Below are 14,132 nucleotides of genomic sequence, written 5' to 3' on the forward strand. Positions count from 1 at the left end.
GGACGTTAAGGAGGCGATCTTCATCTTAAGCTTATGGGATCAAGCACCTGTACTGCAACGCTCATGACCACCAGACGGGGTAAAAACTCAGAGGATGAATAGAATTTGGTGTCCACCAAAATAATGGCTGTGGAAACCTCTGTGAAGGAAGATCCCGTAAACAGACGGGTCTTCGTAGGCTAACTGTCAAGCAGCCGTAGCGGCGCTTGAGCCTGAGCCATTTTGCGGCCAATAGCGGCGTCGACTCTTGCCTGGCAAGCGCGTTCTACAAGGCGCTCCCTTGTCGAGAAAAGCATGATGAGATTTGTGACTCTATAGCCAGCACCTTCTTGCCTCTTCGTCAGCAAATTAATAAGGCGTCTGGCATTACTTATTCTCGCCAAGGTGCTGACCGATACGCGGTCGTTTTGTCCAGTATGGTACACAGGGTGTTTCACCTAAGACTTTACACATTAAAAATAGGTTTTTTGAAGTTATAAGATCGCTTTTTTCGGCATAACATTGTCAGTGGTGTAGTGCATCAGAGCGCAGCTAAGACGAGCTGGCTGGTTAACTAATATTGTGAAGTTAGCTTTCAACTATTACTGTTAGGCTCTTTAATTATTAATGTAGCTTACCGTAATTAATACCTATATCAGTTTTTAGAATTTTGGAAAACGCCGTTTTCCTCGGCGCTGTGGCCCAACAAATTTTGGCTACATCGCGCCAAAATACATGCGCTTTCGAGAAGCTTGCAGGCAAAGCAACCTCTCCAGTGCACGTAACTCATCGAAAAAGACAAAATTTGTAGGGCCATACAGCCTAGCGTAACCGCGTTTCCAAAATTCAAAAAAGTAATGTGGGTATTACTTACGGTGGGCTACACATTTGTCATTAATTAAGGAGCCTAACAATAATAGTGAAAAACTTAACTATGCAATATTAGTTAACCAGCTTGAGAGATAGCACGTCTTAGCTGTATTCTGATGTACTACACGGCTGACAATGCTATGCCGAAAAAAGCGCTCTTCTAACCCAAAAACGGATTTTTAAAAATTGTGTAAAATCTTAGGGGAAACACCCTGTATACCTTACAAAGTAAGGACGGGTACTGAAGCCGGTTCTAAAACGTTGAGCGTCTTGTCCTTTTAGTCTCCCGAAAAGTGCTTTTGAGGAAATAGCTGTGAATGCAACTGTCTAGGGGCAGTTTCAATAAAGTCCACATTTCCACATTTATCCCCGACGCGCGGGCCGAATTGGACAGGGCGTAGGGATGGTGAAGGTCAACAGCATAGAGCACATGAGCTGGCAGGAAGTTACTGTGTACTGAATTCGGAGGCTGAAACTTTAATGCCAAAGTTTATTGTGAAGCTTAGGTTTTTCCTTAAGCTTACGCTTTAGCATACCCTAAACAGGAGTGCGCTAGAGGACTGCTTAATCTCATTTTACTCCCATTAGGCTAATTCGTTTTTAGAGTTTACAATGCTTTTGATCTTAGAAGGCTTTTGATCTATTATTGCAGGTTGCACACAGCGTTTTAGCAGCGACACGAATGAAACAGGGCCATGGGGGGAGGGGGGGGGGGGCTGAGAAGAACACTTACTCAACATACTTGTTAATCCATAGCATTGCCAGCCTCAAAACAAAAAAAAAATATGGAGGAGACACTTGAGCTCCGTCTTAAGAGTTTGACACGATAGTGTTAATGAGTTAATGCCCAAATATGTGGAATTGGCCGTTCTCAACTTTACATTCACATGTTCCTGGGAGTCCTCATACCCCTCCTTGCTCAATGGTGCAGCGGTTAAGGGATGCGCCACTGCCCTGCGATGGCAGGCGCTGTCACTGGTGGGGCTTGTGCAAACCAGGTTGCTCTTCCCGAGCAACTTCTCGCGATCAATCATTAATTTAACTGCCAGGGTGGTTAGTTCGTTCACAATCCGGTGTGAAGGTTGTGATGACGCCACAAGTCAAAAGCGGCAAAGAAAGCGGTCGCGCTCTCCCAGAAAAGCTAAGGAAAGAAAAGTGGCTGATGATGACGCTAGCCAAGACTCGTGTTGGGGCTATCAGTATCTGTGAGCCGTCCATAGAATGCGCTAGGCCTTTTCTGCTGTGCATTTCATGCTTACATCTACTAACGGTGGCGAAATAGTCTGCGAAATATTTTGGTGTGCATTTTTCTCAAGAGAGAAAAATTAGATACAATACTGTTCTTTTTTTTTTCTTGGCCTGGTGCCCCGAAAGTCTTGGAAATGAAAGAATTCCGGCGCTCAAATATCTCCAGAGAGTTCTTCGTTCACGCGGATATCGATGATAATGCAGTGTCCAAGTACATTTGGACACGCACGTCTGGCCACGTAGAACGATATTTGAGAAGTTAAACGGCACTTTTCTGTGCCTGAAGAGCGACAGCGAAAGTCCGTTCTCGCAGGTTCTAAACTGGAAAATTCAGCAGTGGGCTGAAGTACTGCGGCCGTCCAAGAGGAGGACTGTAACGCCAGACACGCTGCTCATTTGCACGAGTGTGTTTACCTACTACAGAACAGAGCACTATTGGCTGGGGCTGTTTCCGCTATCAGCGAGCTCACGCCCGCCATCGCTTGTACCAACACACACTCTCTGGATCTGCTTGGTTTTCTGTTACCGCTAGCGAATGGACGTTTGAAACCTCGTAGAAACCGCTGGAAAAGTACCTTCATTGACTGCTCTACGGGTAGCCGTTTGTTTCAAGGTCATCTTCGATTGCGTCTGTTCACCTGCCCAAAACACACCTGTACGCTATCAGAAACGCCTTTGAGGAGGAGTACATTGATTTAGGCCGCTTCTGGTAAGACGCAATAAACAGACGCTTTTGCTTTTAACCTCGATTCAAACGCGGCCATGAATCGTGTTCGATAAAAAAAAAAGAGGGTTTTATTGCTACGACTGCAAGCGAGGACATTTCGATATTTAGACATTATTGCGCGTAAAAAAATGACTCTGATTAGGCTTATTCAGAAGAAATGCATAGCAGATTCTTTCACATGTGTGCGTCCCTTTTCATTTGACTCTTGTAACTTGGGAGGTACTCACAGATGAGATCACTATTAAAAAAATGGCTGCGGCTTAGCTCAGCTATGCCTTGATACACAAGTGAAAGCTTTAATATGCCGTCTGTTTTAAACCTCACCACTCTCGAAGGTCTTCGTAGCCGCAGCACAGTTTGACAGACGGATGACGTGGTCTGTCGTACGTTCCGCACCGCGAGAACTCACATCGATTGGCTTCCTAGAATCCACTACAGCTGATGATGATGATGTCATCAGGCCTAATGGCACATATCCACTACAGCTGCTGCCTTCACGACGACAACGAAGAGCTGTGAAGGCTACAGCTGCAGCCTTCACGGCTCTTCGTTGTCGTCTTTCAATCGCCGCTTAGCCAGGCGATGCTCCCGCTCTTCGTCGGTGTCTGTCGCCAGCTTGGCACGTTTCCGCTCCCTTCTATTCGCTAAATCCCTCTCATGGTTGGCAATGTCAGCCGGGTGATCAGGCTCCCCGCTGCCTGCGAGAAGACGTCGGCTCCATCCGACTCTCTTCCTCCATAGCGAGAAACTGGTAGGCGTGCACGCGAGAGCGACGCCTTCGCCTTTTCAAGCGAACGGAGTCATGTGGCTCGTCGCGTGGCCACAGCTGTCAAGACGACGGTCGGCGCAGCGGCGGCGGCGGGCGCGCGGCTGCAACTGCGGCGAACCACGTGTTTAGTTACGTGGCAGACACACCCCCATCGCTCCTCCGCTTGAAGGTCAAATGTGTCCTCCCGGTGACCTTGGCTCCTGCTAGGCCAGTACAGCTTTCGCTTAAAAAAATGCCGGCTAAGTTAAACTATTATGCTGGCTTAAATTCAGCGAGAGCGGAAGCCCAACCGGGCAGTCGCCTATTAGACGAACGAACGGCCCTGTGAGATGCCCAACCGGGCAGGGAGTCTGCAGCGCTGCTATTGGCCAGCTGCAGATGGCGCGGGGCGTTCTCATTCTCCACCTGCGGTGCGGCGAGCGCCTTAAGCTTCAGCTCCGAGCTGGTAGCTCTTTCTCAACTGTGCGGCACTCCGATCGGCCACCTGCGACGGCGGCGCGGCGCTCCACGGTCTACGCGAAGCCCTGTCCTAGGAGACTCCTAATATTGCTTCAGTAAAACCTAAGATAAAGAGCTCTCGCTGTAGAAACCTGTTTTTGTGTTTATGGAACCAATTTCTTGAAGCGTTATTTCCCCGCAGGGGGGCGTCTGCAGCATGCAGACGTTGGTGAGTGGCGACACCACGGTTTCCCGAGCATCAGCAGGGACATCCCCGCAGGGGGATGATGGTGAGCAGTGCGCCACCACGGACTCGAGCGCTCGCGCCTAGCCATGCGTGGCATCGCCGTGTCCGGGGAAAAGGGGATCCTGGTGGTCGAGCCGATGCCGAGCGTTTGGACCTTTAAGGCTCGTCGGCGGAGGCAACACACCACTTTGGCCCCAGCTTCCTGTAGACGGCACCTCCGTCCTGACCCGACTGGGGGAAATCGGCAGTCGCCTTTTCCTGTCCTCCCCTCCATCTTTCACTTTCCTATCTCTTTCTTACAACTCTCCTGTCTCCTGCTCCCATCTTGTTTTTTTCTTTTTTTCCTGGCGGCGAGGGTCAACCTTGTGTGGCGAACTACCCTAGGTCATATTTGGTTATAGCAGTGGAACTTGTTTCCTTTTCAAGCTGGCATGGGCAGGACTTGTTTTTCAAGTTCCTGTCCCGTCCCCTTGTTGGGCTCCATGGTGGGTGGCTGGCACCTAGGCCGAAGAACATTTTTTTTCTATGGCTGCCTCCTTACTTTAAAATGATCGTCCTCTGAAAAGAGGTCGGACCGATGTAACCTCTCAGTTTTTTAATAAAAAGAAAACATGTTTTGCGAAATTCCACATCGTTCATAGTGAACAAAAAGAAAAACCAGCCAGACTCATATCTCTTTTTACTGTCTCAAAAGTCCTCACAGATTCCTTAGGTCCGAAGTACAAGGTGACAAAATTGGCTAGTGGAGATCTCCTGCTAGAACTTGTCGACATCACTCAAGTCTCGAAACTAGCAGACATGGCAACTTTCGGTGACATCTCTGTGTATGTCACGCCCCACAGATCTTTAAACACAGTACGTGTTGTCATCTCCGAGAACTACATTTTACACTTTGACAGAAGAGGAAATGCTGGAAGGACTATTCGAACAAAATGTAACCAATGTATACAGAATAAAAATACGCAAAGAAAACAAAGAAATTCCAACGAAACACCTCGTCCTGACCTTTGCTTCCTGCACACTACCCGAATCAATCGAGGTAGGGTACGCAAAAATCTCCGTCCGACCATATATCCCTAACCCTAGACGCTGCTTCAAATGTCAAAAGTTTGCCGCGGCTGCGATACAAAAGCTGCCGCGGCCGCGATACATGTGCCAAATGTGCCGCAAACGATCACAAATCCGAAGACTGTGACGCTGCACCACGCTGCGCAAACTGCGAAGGCGATCACGCCGCTTATTCAAGGTCGGGTCCTGCATGGAAAAAAGAAAAGGAAATAACTACCATCAAGACCACAGAAAACGTGACATTTAAAGAGGCACGTCAGCGGTACGCAATGACTCGAGGCACTTTCTCGTTCACCGCACATACAAACTTCGCCGATGTGGTGCGTGGGCGCGGCGCACCACACCGGCCTTCGTCAGTGAGAATGAGGCAGGGCCATCCGCGCCCCAGGCAGATGCAGCGAGAGCTGCTATGCCACCCCCGAAAAAGGGCCCGCCGGCCACCAAGCCGGCAGCCCGCAATGCTTCCCCCGATCGGGAGAAGCCCATAACCCCCCTGCCCGCGGGTTCCCCGCGGAACTCCAACGCCGCTGGTGAGGCGATGAACGCAAACCACAGCTCACCTCCGCCGCAGCGGCGACGAAGCTCTATTGATCGCGAAAAAGAAAAAAAAACCTTAATAACAGGCCCTACACAAGGAAGGACCTAAGGTTCTCAATACATCCCCCCCAAAAATTTATCATGGCGTTCCTTATCCACTGGAACTGCCGTGGAATTTTAAATAACTATGATGCAACAGATCTCTTACATTCTCTGTTTCCTGTAGCACTGTGCCTTCAGGAGACCAATTTGGGACTTTTACACAAAAATATTTTTAAGAAGTATAGTCTTTTGACGTGACCGCGAGCAGGCGAATAGCTCTCAGGAGGCGTTGCTGTTGTAGTTCATAGCGGTGTTGCAGCGCATGAAATCAAGCTCCAGACGAATTGTGAAGCCGTTGCAGTCATCGTCATTAGCTTTAAAACAATTACTATATGCACAGGGTATCCTCAACCACACCTCACAGTAACACTCCATGACCTAGAAGCACTTTTTAATCAGTTACCAGAGCCATATGTGGTAGTCGGAGATTTTAATGCGCACTCCCCGTTTGGTGGGAGTGAACAGACAGACGCTACAGGTCGGGTTATAGAAGATAAGATTTTATTCTATGCAACCACGTTTGCCTGCTCAATACGGGCAAACCCACATATTGCTCTCCATCCTCAGGAAAGATGAGCTTCATAGACTTGTCTTTTAGCTCTCCATCCGTTTTTACCGATTTTAAGTGGGATGTTCTTGATAACCCGTACGGAAGGGATCACTTTCCAGTTTCAATTAACTTTTCATCACCACCACCAATCATTCCAACTAAACCATGCCGTTGGAAGCTGCACTTAGCGGACTGGCCACTATTTCAAGGAAAGACCTGTCTGGAGAAAATATTTTCTGATAATCTTAGCGTTGACGAACTAAATGAAATTTTTACAGCTTGTATCATTGCGGCTGCACGTCTAGCTATTCCGCAATCGTCAGGAGTAGTGCGCCAAAACCACAAGGTTTGGTATAACCAAGATTGCAGAGAAGCAAAAAAGAAACAGAATAAAGCCTGGGGAACTTTCCGAAGTTACCCCCCACACACGACAACCTCATAAATTTAAAAAAAGCGAGAGCAAAAGCACGGTGCATCCATCGCAATGCTGAAAAAGCATCCTGGAGAAACTACTTATCATCTAAAAATAGTTCAGTTACATAGAAACAAATGTGGGAACAAGTTCGCAAACTTAATGGAAGCTTTTCTCCTTTCACAATCCCTTTTCTAACACCTCCGGATTCACAAACAAGTATAGAGGAACAAGCAGACATCTTAGACGAACATTTCTCAAACATTTCTAGCTCTTCACACTACACAGAATAATTTTAAAGTATAAACATTCAGTGGGGAAACATAGACTGCCTACAACTTTTTGCACAAACCAACTGTATTGCTTTAATAACAATCCAAGAAATGAACAAAGTTCTCTCGGCAGGAAAAAAGACAGCACCTGGCCCTGATAATATACATTACGAAATGCTGGCACATCTTTCCCAACCGTCTGTGGAAACACTATTGAAATTTTTCAACAAAATATGGGTACTCGGAAAACTACCAAAAGCCTGGAAGAAAGCAGTTATTGTACCATTCCTGAAATCTGGAAAGCAACCAACATCCCCGAGTAGTTACAGGCCAATAGCCGTTACAAGCTGCCTCGCTCAATCATTCGAAAGTGTACTGAATATGAGACTAATTTTTCTCCTTCATTTTCTTGAGTTGCTCAGTTGCTTTGGGACGTTAAACCCCAATAAACCAAACCTTCAATCTCGTGAGTTTATTGACATCCATCAGTGCGGTTTTAAGAAAACATGCTCAACAACAGACCGTTTAGCCCACCTAGAAAATACTGTCCGAGAAGCTTTTACGGGGTCTGTCCTGAAAGTAATGAGACAAGTCACGGCATGACACGCGCTTTCACTCTATTGGTAAAGCGCTTTTGGGGGAAGGAGGGGAGCCTTCAGCTTCACAATGCTTAGTTGGCTGAGAGCAGGCGCGAGTGGTCGAGTGGTCGTCTTCGAGCGTGTACCCATGTTTCGTCTCTGCGCCGAGGAAACCATGAAGCGAACGTTGGAACAGCGCTACGCGGTGAAGCTTTGCAATAAACTGAGTAAGTCACTTACCGAGTCAATTGACGTGATGAAGACAGCTTGTGGGAACGATGCGATGCCCAGGTCGCTTGTTCTAATGGCACAAAACATTCACAAATGGTCGTGAAGACGTTCACCACGAGCAACGGTCTGGGCGCCTGTCGATAACGGTTACGGACGGTAATGTTGGCTGTTGTCCTGAACGCCTTCATGGCCATTTGTAAATGTTCTGCGCCACTGGAACCCTTGCGATCTAGGCATTGCATCATTACAACATGCTGTTAAATGTCTTGGTAGGTGATTTACTCATTTTATTGCAAAGCTTCACCACGTAGCCCTGCTCCAACGTTCGCTCCACGGTATTCTCGACGCAGCGACGAAAAAGGGGTACACGTTCGAAACCGTTCAGTCGCTTGACCTGCTCGAAGCCAACTGAGGTCTTTGAATTGTGAGGCTGAAGGTTCCCCCTCCTTTCCTCAAAAGCGGCTTCCCGATCTAGCGCATGCACGCGCCACGCCGCGACTTGTCTCATTACTTTCAGGACAGACCCTGTATACACAAACAGCACTGTCTTGCAGTTTTTCTTGACCTCGAGAAAGTATACGACACAACCTGGAGGTTCGGAATCCTTTGTGGCCTAGCACAGCTTGGCATCCGTGGCATGATGTTAAACTGTCTAAAGGATTTCTTATCCAACCGTTCTTTTAATGCACGCCTAGGTTCAACCCTCTCAAGGAACTTCGTTCAAGAAAATGGAGTACCCCAGTGGTGTATGTTAAGCACAACACTGTTTGTTATAAAAGTGAATTCCATAGCCAAAGTAATCCCGAAGTCCATTATGTATTCAGTCTATGTTAACGATCTGCAAATAGCCTGCACATCCTCAAACCTGGTAACATGCGAGAGACAACTAGTGAATAAACTAGTGACATGGGCAGTGAATAAACTAGTGACATGGGCAGACGAGAACGGTTTCCAGTTTTCCACGCAAAAAACAGTGGCCATTCTTTTCTCGCTCAAACGATGCCTACAAGCCGACCCATTCATACACCTGAACAAAACACAGCTACCCGTAAAAAATGGACACAAATTCCTAGGCGTAACCTTTGACAAAAAACTCACTTTCCTGCCTCACTGCCTCATATAAATGCACTTAAAAACAAAGCCTCCCGATCACTTAACATACTCAAAGTACTGTAACGAAAACGTTGGGGTGCCGACAAGACATGTCTTTTAAAAATTTACAGCTCTGTAGTACGCTCTACCCTTGATTATGGATGTATAGTGTATGGGCCAGCGAGACCATCATACCTTAAACGACTAGATCCAGTACATAACTTAGGTTTACGTCTTTCCACTGGTGCATACAGGACGTCACCCACAAACAGTCTCTATGTAGAAACCAACGAACCATCACTTACAGACTGAAGAACCATGCTTGCATGCTCGTACATTTTAAAAATCCGGTCGCTTCCCAAACACCTATGTTACCCCATAGTCACAAAATGTTCATCAGGAACACTGTATAACAACAAACCGCTAGCTATAAGGCCACTCCTCCTGCGTTTTGAAGAGATGTGCCAAAACCTCGGCGTCCTAGACACATTACCTCCCATTTCTCGAAGACGAAAACCACTGCCTCCATGGTACAATTTTCCTGCAATATGTGATCCCACTCTTACACAGTTCCGTAAAAAACAAACTCCACAACAGCATACAATACAAGAATTCCTTGCACTCGAAGAAAAATACAGTAGTTTACGGATTTCTACACTGATGGATCAAAAACGTATGTTTACGTAGGAAGCGCAGTGGTACGAGGGAATTCGGAGAAAACAATACGACTTCCACAGTGCGCATCCATCTTCACTGCAGAAAGTTACGCAATATGTGTGGCCATGGAAAAAATAGTTAACGACAACCTCCCAAACAGTATTATTTATACAGACTCCTTAAGTGTACTTACAGCTCTCCACTCTGGAAACGCAATCACTCCTATACTTGGTGACATCATACACAACATAGTAACAGCCACAGCTTGAGGACAAAACATAAAACTCGGCTGGGTCCCTAGACATGCCGGAATAAAAGGCAACGAGAGAGCAGATTTGTGTGCTGCTAAGGCTCGTGGAAAGAAATAAAAAAAGTAAATATACCCTGTAATGACTACATGAAATCAATAGAAAGGAAACTAAGGAAAAAATGGCAGTCGGCTTGGAACAGTGAAGTAGATAATAAACTGCACTGGGTAAAACCGGTTTTAGGTGAATTTAAGTCGTGTGTGCACCAGGAACGTTTTAAGGAAGTGATCTTATGTCGTCTCCAAATAGGCCACACGCACCTTACGCACAACTTCCAGCTAACAAAACAAGACAAACCTGTTTGCGAAGAATGCGGAGATGAACTTACGGTTTACCATATTTTATTCAATTGTTTTAACTCTTTCCCTACCATGGGGAAAATGACCATTTTCTGAAGCTTTCAGTACATTTTTTTTCTGTAAAAATTATTGCATTCAATATTGATTGCAATACCCAAAAACCGAGCTGAATAAAGGTGCTTCCTATTAATATATGTATAAACATCAAATTCCATGTTGCAACAAAAAATTTTATTCGCTAAAAACGAGATTTTGGAAAAAAATTCAACAAAACTTGCAAAAACATGCTTGTATATAAAAAGAAAAAAATGTTAAAAATTTTCTGAAATAACCAAAATGTTTGTTACTCTATTGGCCACTCTCTGCAAAAAAAAAAAAAATCATTTCCATCTTGAATGGTATTGTTGCTACAAAACAATAACTGGAAATCCTATAGTTGTGCATCGGAGTGCGGCCGCCTGTGTTTCAGGCTGGTTTCGATCATCACTGATGTGAAAACTGAATCATCTTCAGCACCTTGCAACATTTTCAGGCTCGTTGTTGCACAGGACGCCGATTAAATCACTCGCAGACGAAACGGAGTCCTGAGATTTGCTATGTCTTAGAGCGCGTGCCACGCATGCGGAGGCTGCCAAGCGACTTTGATGGTACCGAATCTTCGGAGTGCGTTCAAAAAATGCCGTTTTGTAGGGGCAAAAAAAAACTATATCCCAAACAAAACTTCAGTTCTCCGGCTACAAGCCAGATGCGCATCGTGCCTGTAAGCAGCGCGGAAGGCTCCGAAGTCGAGCGGCGAAGGCGTTATCTGCGGGCAACATGGCGGGCAATGAGCGCAGGTCCGCGTCTTCATTTCTTCGCAGCGCGTTAGAAAGTGCCTCCTCGCGGGTCAAAAGAAAACTACATCGGAAACAAAACTTTGGTTCCTGGACTACAAACTACATCTGCAGCGCGGTCATTAGCAACGCAGAAGGTTCTGAAATCAAGGCATGAAATGATCGTTAGCGGGCTACGATGCTCAATGGGCGCGGTAGGGAAAGAGTTAAACTGGAAAAACTAACAAAAAAGTACTTTAGATAATTTTATAATGAATGCATTCCTTTTCATCCAACACTGCTCTTAGATGATAATACCATTGTTAACATACCTTCTCTTTTTAGCTTTTTAAAAGAAGCAGGCGTACTGGAAAAACTCGGAGGTCTCCGGAATAATTTCAACCACCTAAGGATCTTTAACATGCACTGACATCGCACAACACACGGGTCCCTTTGCGTTTAGCCTCCGTCGAAACGCTGCCTTGCGCCGAGTTTGGCGGGCCGGGCCAAGACTTTGTATAGTATAATTAAGCGGGCCCACGCCGGGCCCGGGCTTCAAGCCATGGGCCTGAGCAGGACTCGGGCCTCGGATTGAGGTCCGTGCAGTGCGCTGGTCTGTTTACCAACGCATCAGATAGTTTCTATGCCAGCCAATTCTACTGCTGCGGAAAGGATTTGTGCATGATCTGTAAGCGGCAGCTCATATCGCTCCCAGGCGTTATCACAGATGCTGCTGAAGACGTCTTCGTCACCGATACATCCACGGAAACATGTTCTGTGGCACCTTACGTAGACGTGACGTATGATAGCGCCAGTTGTTTTGAGGCCAGCTGGTGCGAAGTGAGACGTCCTTGGCATGCATGGAATGGCCAAACGTACGGGTGGCTTTGGAATCACGAGAAACTACACCTCTGTAATCTGGCAATCTGAGGTGGCATGTGGTTCGTAAGCACCACATTGTTCTGCGTGCTAATGGATTTTGAGTAGGCTGTCTGGATGGACTCGCACAGCAGGTATTGACAGGAGGTTGTAGGCAATGCCTGGTCAGGGGCCGAATTCTCAAAGACAGTCTCAAAGCCCCGCTCCTGACCACGCTCAGGGCGTTCCGTAATTCGACCCCAGACGCAGCAAATGCATTCGCAGTGGTTCCTATAAATAAATTCGTGCGGGGCAGGCCCGGGCGTCGTAAATTGCGCCCCATGTCGAAGTTCTGCAGGATGAACCGAAACTGATCTTAAATGGAGGGCAAGCACTTCCAACTTTTGTTTTTCGGAAAAATCTGTTCCATGGCTTTCTGGGCATGTCGATGTTCGTCCGGCAGCAAAATACGCATTCAGTGTTGAGAAATTTGCATTTTAAATCCTCCCCCCCCCCCCCCACACACACACATGATACAAACTTGTGATGTCAACACCGAAAAAGACTCCGTGATTACCATTCTGAAGTGAATGACATTGTAGCCTATAGCTTCTGGGATCCGCACCCCACCAAGAAAACTGTATTGATGGGGATATCCGCATTTAATTTTTCTGACATTTTCAAGCTTATAAAAACCTCACTTTCAGTGAAAGTATTGTCTTTATAGTTAGAATGCGGTAGTCTACACTCTAAACAAAAATAAACCCAAAAGGGAGTATAAATGGTGGCTGAAACCCTTTTTACTCCATTTGTGAAAACATTTACTCCATGAGTGTGGAATAAAAAGGTGGACTGCCCTCCATTTTACTCCCATGAGGGAATAATGGAGTAAAAATGAGGATTGACCTGCATTTACTCCAGTCTAGAAAGGAAGTTAATTGTGCCAAATACTCCACCAGGGCTGAAATGGAGTAAAAAAAACACCATTTTGTGCAATCCGCCCCGCCACCTAGCGTCTCGCCTGCTTCTGATCAGTCGTCTGGTAATGGCGGTGAGTGAAGACTGCTTGGTTACCATCGTCGCTGGATCTTTGCTCACTTCTGCTCCTTCACGGGCGCCTGTCGCGGTACAAAATATTGGTTTGCCGCTGTTTTCCGCTACAGTGCGCTACATAATTGAATTGCTCCTGTGAAGCCTCCAGTGCTCTAACCATACCCGATTTTCCTTTGTTTGTGTCGCCACCCCGTTACAGGCCCCACTTAGGCCTAATTCTCACAGGCTTTTTTCAGTGTAGTTCTCGCAATGTGTTGCAGCAGATTATGCGGTGCGTGAACATGGAACTGTGATAGAACATAGTGTCAACACTCAGCTCTTGACTCAGCTGATGAGGCTGCATTTTTCTTCAGTCATATTAAAAGCCAAGCCCTAATGAAGTAAATATGAAGGCAAACACGCCCATTTCAAACTACCATCAGGTGTGTTTTCAACTTTTCTGCTCTGGTTTTTAGTCAAATATAGCGTGGTGCATGACCGTGAAAACTACCCAGCGACTCCTTTTCAGTTTTCAACTATTGATTATATGTTACATCTCTTTATTTACGAACATGGCCAACCGAACGAGCTGGTACAACAAAAGAGACGACAAGCAGACGACTCCCGCCGCCTACGCCTCCGCTGGGCTTGCAGACGGGGAAAAGAATGCGTGAAGCGGGGTCACGTTAGAGCAGCGCAGTTTGCCAAGTTGGGTTGCCGGCGGCCCGCAGAGCTACTGCCCGTTTCCGCCGCTGTCACTGCTGTAAGAATGAGCCTGAATGAGAATAAATAAACATGACGACATTTTTGGGCTCCATTTCTGTGGGTAGTAAAAAATTTACTCCCTTATACTCCAAAATAACTTCCTTATATAAGGGAGTAAATAAAAAACACCATACATATGGAGTAAAAAAAAAACCTCCTTTTGGGTGCGCGTTAGAGGACAAGCCATTTACTCCCTTTTGGGTGTTCTGTTGCTAACAGTGTATCGATCGAATCCAGGCCCACATAAATTTGCCCTCTTTATCCCTGTAACCCGCGAGCCT

This window comes from Amblyomma mixtum, chromosome 5 (assembly GCF_055824585.1).
Source record: "Amblyomma mixtum isolate Tamu chromosome 5, ASM5582458v1, whole genome shotgun sequence".
Classification (NCBI taxonomy): domain Eukaryota; kingdom Metazoa; phylum Arthropoda; class Arachnida; order Ixodida; family Ixodidae; genus Amblyomma; species Amblyomma mixtum.